We start from the raw sequence: 6,970 nt of genomic DNA, 5'->3' as shown, positions 1-6,970 counted from the left end.
GAGAAAGGAAAAATTTAAATCGCATCATATGACCCCTTTAAAAAACCAAAAAATAAACTACTAGTTTTAGCTGATTTGCTGGTCTTCACAGACTTGGACTGGTCTCTCATTTTGGCCCAGCAGATCATAGATGGTTTGTGTTGGTTTCTCAGCCTGGCCAAATGAAAAATGCCCAAAATGTTCTAAAAAAGACCAGGATGGGAGACTGACTAAAGCTGTTTAAGCTGTTTTTGACCACTGTTAAAGCTCTGAGCACACTTATTAACATGTATAGGATGGGCTGCATGAGCATTGTGATGTAGTAAGAGATGATGAATACAAAAACATATACTGGAGTAAATTTTTTACACTACACAGAACTGCAACAGCCACCTGCTGTGCAGGCCTTTAGTGGTTTGTAACTATCCGTACCATGGACAGATTCACAGTTGGAGTGGGATTTCCATGGATGTTCCTCTCTCAGCCTCATTACAGTATGTCTGTTGAGGACTGTTGGCTTAACTGTTTCTATTATCATATATTTTCCTAAAAGATTTCAGTAATAGAAGAATATACTGCCTAAAGTGAAGTGACACACATTTGAACATGTACAAACATTACGTCGCTAATAGCTGCACAGCATATGAGATGATATGCAATAATATCTCTTACTGAAATCATCATATATGTCACACATTCAGTATTTAATCCACTGCACTTAAAGCCTCTTTCCAATGTTACTCTCTTCTAATCTGTCAGACAAAACCTCCATAACTCTGTGGTCTCAGCACTGAGTTAGCTAGAATGTATGCCAAGAGACTGATTCATTAAAGAAAGTGTTTTATTCTGTTGAGTGATTCATTAATTCATGCAACATTTCTTACAAGACGCAGGTTAGGTTTGCAGAACTACTTTTGTTGAAAGGTAAAATCAAAGTCAGTCATGTTTATCTTTTTTATTATACGTATACAGTGCATTTCTTTTCACACATATTTTCCAGACAGTATAAATATATTCACCCTCTCTACCACTATGTCTGTAAAAGTGTGTGTGCACATGCTCCTGTTCCTGAGAAAACCTGGCGAGCTGTAATTTGGAAAGTTCCACTGCTTTGTGTGTGTATGAGGAGACGCATTCATTACTATTAGGACTTCAGCCTGAGCACTCTGAGTGGTCGTTTTTGTTTAGTCAGCACACATAACTCTTTCCGAAGATTGACTAAATTGGACCTTTTTAAGCTTTGTTGTTTAAACTCAGAGGAATAAATCTGGGACTTAAGAACCCTTTAAAGGTATAGTTCACCCAAAAAAATTTAAAATTGTTTCATCATTTACTCGCCCTCATGTTGTTCCAAACATGTATTGAGTTTCTTTCTTCTGTTGAACACAAAAGAAGATATTGGTATCCAAACAGTTGCTGGTAGCCATTGACTTCCATAGTATGGAAAAATAAAAACTATGGAAGTCAATGGCTACCAGCAACTGTTTAGTTACCAAGATTCTTCAAAATATCTTCTTTTGTGTTCAGCAGAACAAAGAAATTCATACAGGTTTGGAACAACATGAGGGCGAGTAAATGATGACAAAATTATCATATCCATTTAATCTCTCAGATTTTTTTCTATCTTTCTTTTCTGTCTCTATCTTATTAATCAAACATGTATTGCCTACTACACAATTAAAAAAAAAAAGTTCTTCAATGGTTTGTTACCTACCTTAAGGAATAGTTAACACAATAATAAATATTTGCTAAAATTTACTCACCCTCAGGCCATCCAAAATGTAGATGAATTTGTTTCTTCATCAGAACAGTTTTGGAGAAATTTAGCATTACATCACTTACTCATCAAAGGATCCTCTGCAGTGAATGGGTGCCGTGAGAATGAGAGTCCAAACAGATGATAAAAATATCAAATTAATCCGCAAGTAATCCACATGACTCCAGTCTATCCATTAAAGGGTTAGTTCACCCAAAAATGAAAATTAGCTTGTGTTTTACTCACCCTCAAAGCATCCAAGGTGTATGTGACTTTCTTCTTTCAGACGAATCCAGTCGGAGTTATATAAAAAATTGTCCTGGCTATTCCAAGCTCTATCATTGCAGTCAGCGGGTGTTGCAGTTGAACAGTCCACAAGTCGTCAAATAAAGCATGCGCATTCATAACAAAATATTCCTCACACGGCTCCGGGGGGTGAATAAAGGCCCCCTGTTGCGAATCCATGTGTTTTTGTAAGAAAAATATCCATATTTCAAATGTAATAAACACTTTTCTCTCACTTCAGTTATCTGTCATACACTGAAGCAGTTCCGGCGAATGATGAGGCATGTATGCGCAGCGCACGCACCTCTGAGGTATGCTAGTCTCGCGAGTTTGTTTATAGGACCAAAGGAAGCAAAGTTTCCTTACTTTAGCAAAGGAAAACCAGGGCTATTCCAAGCTCTATCATTGCAGTCAGCGGGTGTTGCAGTTGAACAGTCCACAAGTCGTCAAATAAAGCATGCGCATTCATAACAAAATGTGCCTCACACGGCTCCGGGGGGTGAATAAAGGCCCCCTGTTGCGAATCCATGTGTTTTTGTAAGAAAAATATCCATATTTCAAATGTAATAAACACTTTTCTCTCACTTCAGTTATCTGTCATACACTGAAGCAGTTCCAGCGAATGATGAGGCATGTATGCGCAGCACACGCACCTCTGAGGTATGCTAGTCTCGCGAGTTTGTTTATAGGAGCAAAGGAAGCAAAGTTTCCTTACTTTAGCAAAGGAAAACTAGTCGCTTCTTGGTTTATATCGAAATCCTCCAACATTTTATTTTGCAAATCCTCGGTTTGTACTTCTAATTCGTGACTGGCGTTTTGTTTTGTTTTCTATTCGCATTCCTCACTAATCACGTAATGCTGATGTCCTGCGTCATCCGCCGGAACTGCTTCAGTGTATGACAGATAATGGAAGTGAGAGAAAAGAGTTTATTATGTTTGAAATATGGATATTTTTCTTACAAAAACACATGGATTCGCTACAGGAGGTCTTTATTCACCCCCCCGGAGCCGTGTGAGGCACGTTTTATTATGGATGTGCGAGCTTTATTTGACGACTTGTGAACTGTTCAACTGCAACACCCGCTGACTGCAATGATAGAGCTTGGAATAGCCAGGACAATGTTTAATATAACTCCGACTGGATTCGTCTGAAAGAAGAAAATCATATATACCTCCCCCGGAGCCGTGTGAGGCATGTTTTGTTATGAATGCGAGCTTTATTTGACGACTTGTGGACTGTTCAATTGCAACACTCGCTGACTGCAATGATAGAGATTGGAATAGCCAGGACAATTTTTTATATAACTCCGACTGGATTCGTCTGAAAGAAGAAAGTCAAATACCTAAGATGCCTCGAGGGTGAGTAAAACACAAGCTAATTTTCATTTTTGGGTGAACTAACCCTATAATGTCTTGTAGAGTGAAAAGCTGTGTTTCTAATAAACAAATCCATTAAGACATTTTTAACTTTAAAACTCTTCTGGCCAAAACATGAGTCCATAATCCATAATAACACTTCCTCCATTGGAAGTCCATACTTTGTTGTCCTCTCACATCAAAATCCACTGACATATTTGTTTGGAACTGTTTTGGACTGTTTTTGCTTGTAAACAGTGCTTGAACTGTGTATATTTCTCTAGAGGATTCACAGGAGAAAACTTTTTCACTGGAGAAAACAATGTTATGGATAGAAGATTTGTATTTTATCTGGAAGCAACGGCTTGAAGATAAAAGCGTCTTAATGATGGATGCTGGTCAGCATGTTGGTTGTAAATACCTTCCATTAACAAAGTAGGCCATCCTGGGTTTGAAGCACCAGTATATAGATAGTTTTAAAAAAAGCATCAGGCTGTAGTAACCTCTTTGGAACCTTTATTTTTAATAGTGTATAGTTGAAGTTATGTGACTTGATACACCCATGCATGCATATGTGGGAGTGGATTCAAGATGGCGCCGACGCTGATGGCTGCCTCTGTGGCGTGCTCTGCAGTTGTTTTTATGTGTTTGTCCTGTCTTTAGTTATATCCCTGCAATCAGTTTCACCAGAGACTAATTGCTGGACATTCAGAAGTACACACCACCCGATATTTCACTGGTTTTCGACTATTCTGATGTTTTGCTAGACATTGTAGTCGGGGGAGCTGTGGCGCTGATCAAACGCTTCAGGATGCGCAGACGGGGGAAGCGAGCCGGCACGCTTGTGAAGCTCAGGCAGCGCGGATTCAGAACACCGTTGCCTAGCATCCATCTGGCGAACCTCCACTCTCTACCCAACAAAACGGACGAGCTCCTTCTGCTCTCCCGGAAAAATAAGGATTTTTCGGTGTTTCACGGAAACCTGGCTGAAAGACGCCATTCCGGACAGCGCGTTGAGTCTGCCGGGCTTTCAGCTGTTTAGAGCGGATCGCGATGCAGAATCAATGGGGAAATCGTGCGGCAGCGGGACATGCTTTTACATCAACGAAAGATATAACTGTGTTAAAGAAGATGTGCTGTTCAGATCTAGAAGTGCTCTTCATTAACTGTAAGCCGTTCTATTCGCCGCGGGAGTTTTTCTCATTCATTCTCGTCAGTGTGTACATTCCTCCGCAAGCACACGTGAGCTCGGCTTTACAACAACTAGCTGATCAGATCACTGAGACAGAACAACAACACTCAGACTCTGTTTTAATCATTCTCGGGGACTTTAATAAAGCCAATCTCTCCCGTGAACTGCCAAAATACAGACAACACATCACATGTCCCACTAGAGACAGTAATATATTGGATCACTGTTACACCACAATAAAGGATGCATATCACTCTGTTCCACGAGGAGCTTTGGGGCTCTCTGATCACTGTTTAGTTCATCTAATACCGACCTACAGGCAGAAACTGAAATTGAACTGTTGCCATCTGGTCGACGCTACAGAGCACTGAGCACCAGAACGACCAGACACAGGAACAGTTTCTTCCCTCAGGCAATCCATCCCATGAATACTTAACAATAACTGTGGAACACACACTATTTATACACTCATATACTTATTTATCTAACACTCATATGCAGTCTACACCTCAAATTTGCACATAATATACAGTACCTGTACATACAAAACTGTCTATTGTAATATACCTGCACATACAATTGTCAATAATATTTTTATTCCTTATTTACTTGTTCTATTTTTTTTTTTTTTTTTTTGGTTTTTTTTTTTTTTCCTATCATTTTTTTTCCCTGTGGGAGCTTCTTTCACGTTCTATTTTTTTTTTTTTTTATCTGTGTTTTTTTGTTCTGTCACTATCATTCTGTTGCACTGTGGAAGCTTCTGTCACGAAAACAAATTCCTTGTATGTGTAAACATACCTGGCAATAAAGCTCATTCTGATTCTGATATATGAGTGTACAGTATGAGTGTGTTTCCCTGTGTGTGTCTTAGCTTTGCTGAGTGTGAACATTTTTATGGTCACTAATGCAGCAGGAGGTGCTTTAATGTTGGTGACATCATGCTCATCACAGACCACATGAATATGGCAGATGTGGCTCAGTATAATCTTGACTTTGGAGAAGATCAAGCGCATATGTGTGTTCTGCATGTGTTCTAGTCAAAATACTGTATTGCCTAAAAATTGTATTATCCCTTACATCAAATGAACAACATTCTACATATGTGGGTACATTTGACAGATGAAATCTGATTCTGGACACTGGACACATGCCTATCTATTGCATCAGATCATGTTTTGTGGTGGCAGAAGGACAGCCATTGTCACTTAGATGGATTATGGGAAATAGTACCCTAGATATTGAAATCTGCTTGTGTAAAGCACTGTTTTTTGTTTCTGTTTATGGGGTCAGTAAGGTTTAATTTATTAAAAAAAAAAAATGTATACTTATTGTCCAGCAAGGATGCATTAAATTGATAAAACAGTGGCCGTAAAGACTTGCATTGTTACAAAAGATTTCTAATTCAAATACATGCAATTACAATTTTGTAATTTTCTCAAAGAATCCTGAAAATATGCATAATGGTTTCCATATAAATATCAAGCAATGTTTTCAACATGGATAATAAAAAAAAAAAAATTTTGGGTGCACCAAGTCAGCATAATAGAATGATTTCTGAAGGATCATGTGACACTGAAAACTGGAGTAATGGCTGATGAAATTTGAGCTTTGCCATCAAAGGAATAAATTATATTTTAAATGTATTAAAATAGAAAACACTTATTTTAAATTGTAAACTGTTTTAACTGTATTTTTTATCAAATAAATACAGCTCTGGTGCGCATAAGAGACTTCTTTCAAAAATATATATTTTTAAATCTTACCGACCCCAAACTTCTGAACACATTAAAATGTTTTTCTTTTGCATAATCTCTGCCAACCTCCTTGCTTCTGCCTTTTTAATCTTTTAAATGCTTCTTCTCTCATTTGCCCTCTTTTGCATTAAGTGCATAAGTGCAGTTCCAAGGGGCTTGCCAGCATATCCTTCTGCAGATATTTGGTTGTCTCTCATCACTAATCATGTCATCAGTGGTCACCAACCTTTTTAAGCCCAAGATCCCTGACCTCAGCCTTTATAAATGACAAGATATCCCTATTGAAGAATTGACTGAAAAAGACCGCCCAGATTGTACTTCCATTTTTGTTTTTATTATTATTAGAGATGCTCCCATCATGATTTTTTTTTTGCAGATTTCGATTTTTTTTAACAAGTAAATGGGATGATTCCGATTCTGTTTGTGGATTTTTATTATTTTTATTTATTTATTTTTAAGCAAATGTATTTATTGTTCATTTGCTCTATAACAAGTAAACTGGCCTTAAAAATATCTGTAGCCATTTGAAATTAGAGGCAACCACTGCATTTTAATCATGATCCAAACATGAGCAGTTGTTTTTGATATGAATTAGATTGTATATTTTTTATGTTGAAGGACACATGACCTCCCTGAGACAGGAAGTCA

Source organism: Sinocyclocheilus grahami, unplaced genomic scaffold, assembly GCF_001515645.1.
Source record: "Sinocyclocheilus grahami isolate Dianchi unplaced genomic scaffold, SAMN03320097.WGS_v1.1 scaffold99.1, whole genome shotgun sequence".
NCBI lineage: Eukaryota > Metazoa > Chordata > Actinopteri > Cypriniformes > Cyprinidae > Sinocyclocheilus > Sinocyclocheilus grahami.
This window is presented reverse-complemented; position numbering follows the sequence as displayed.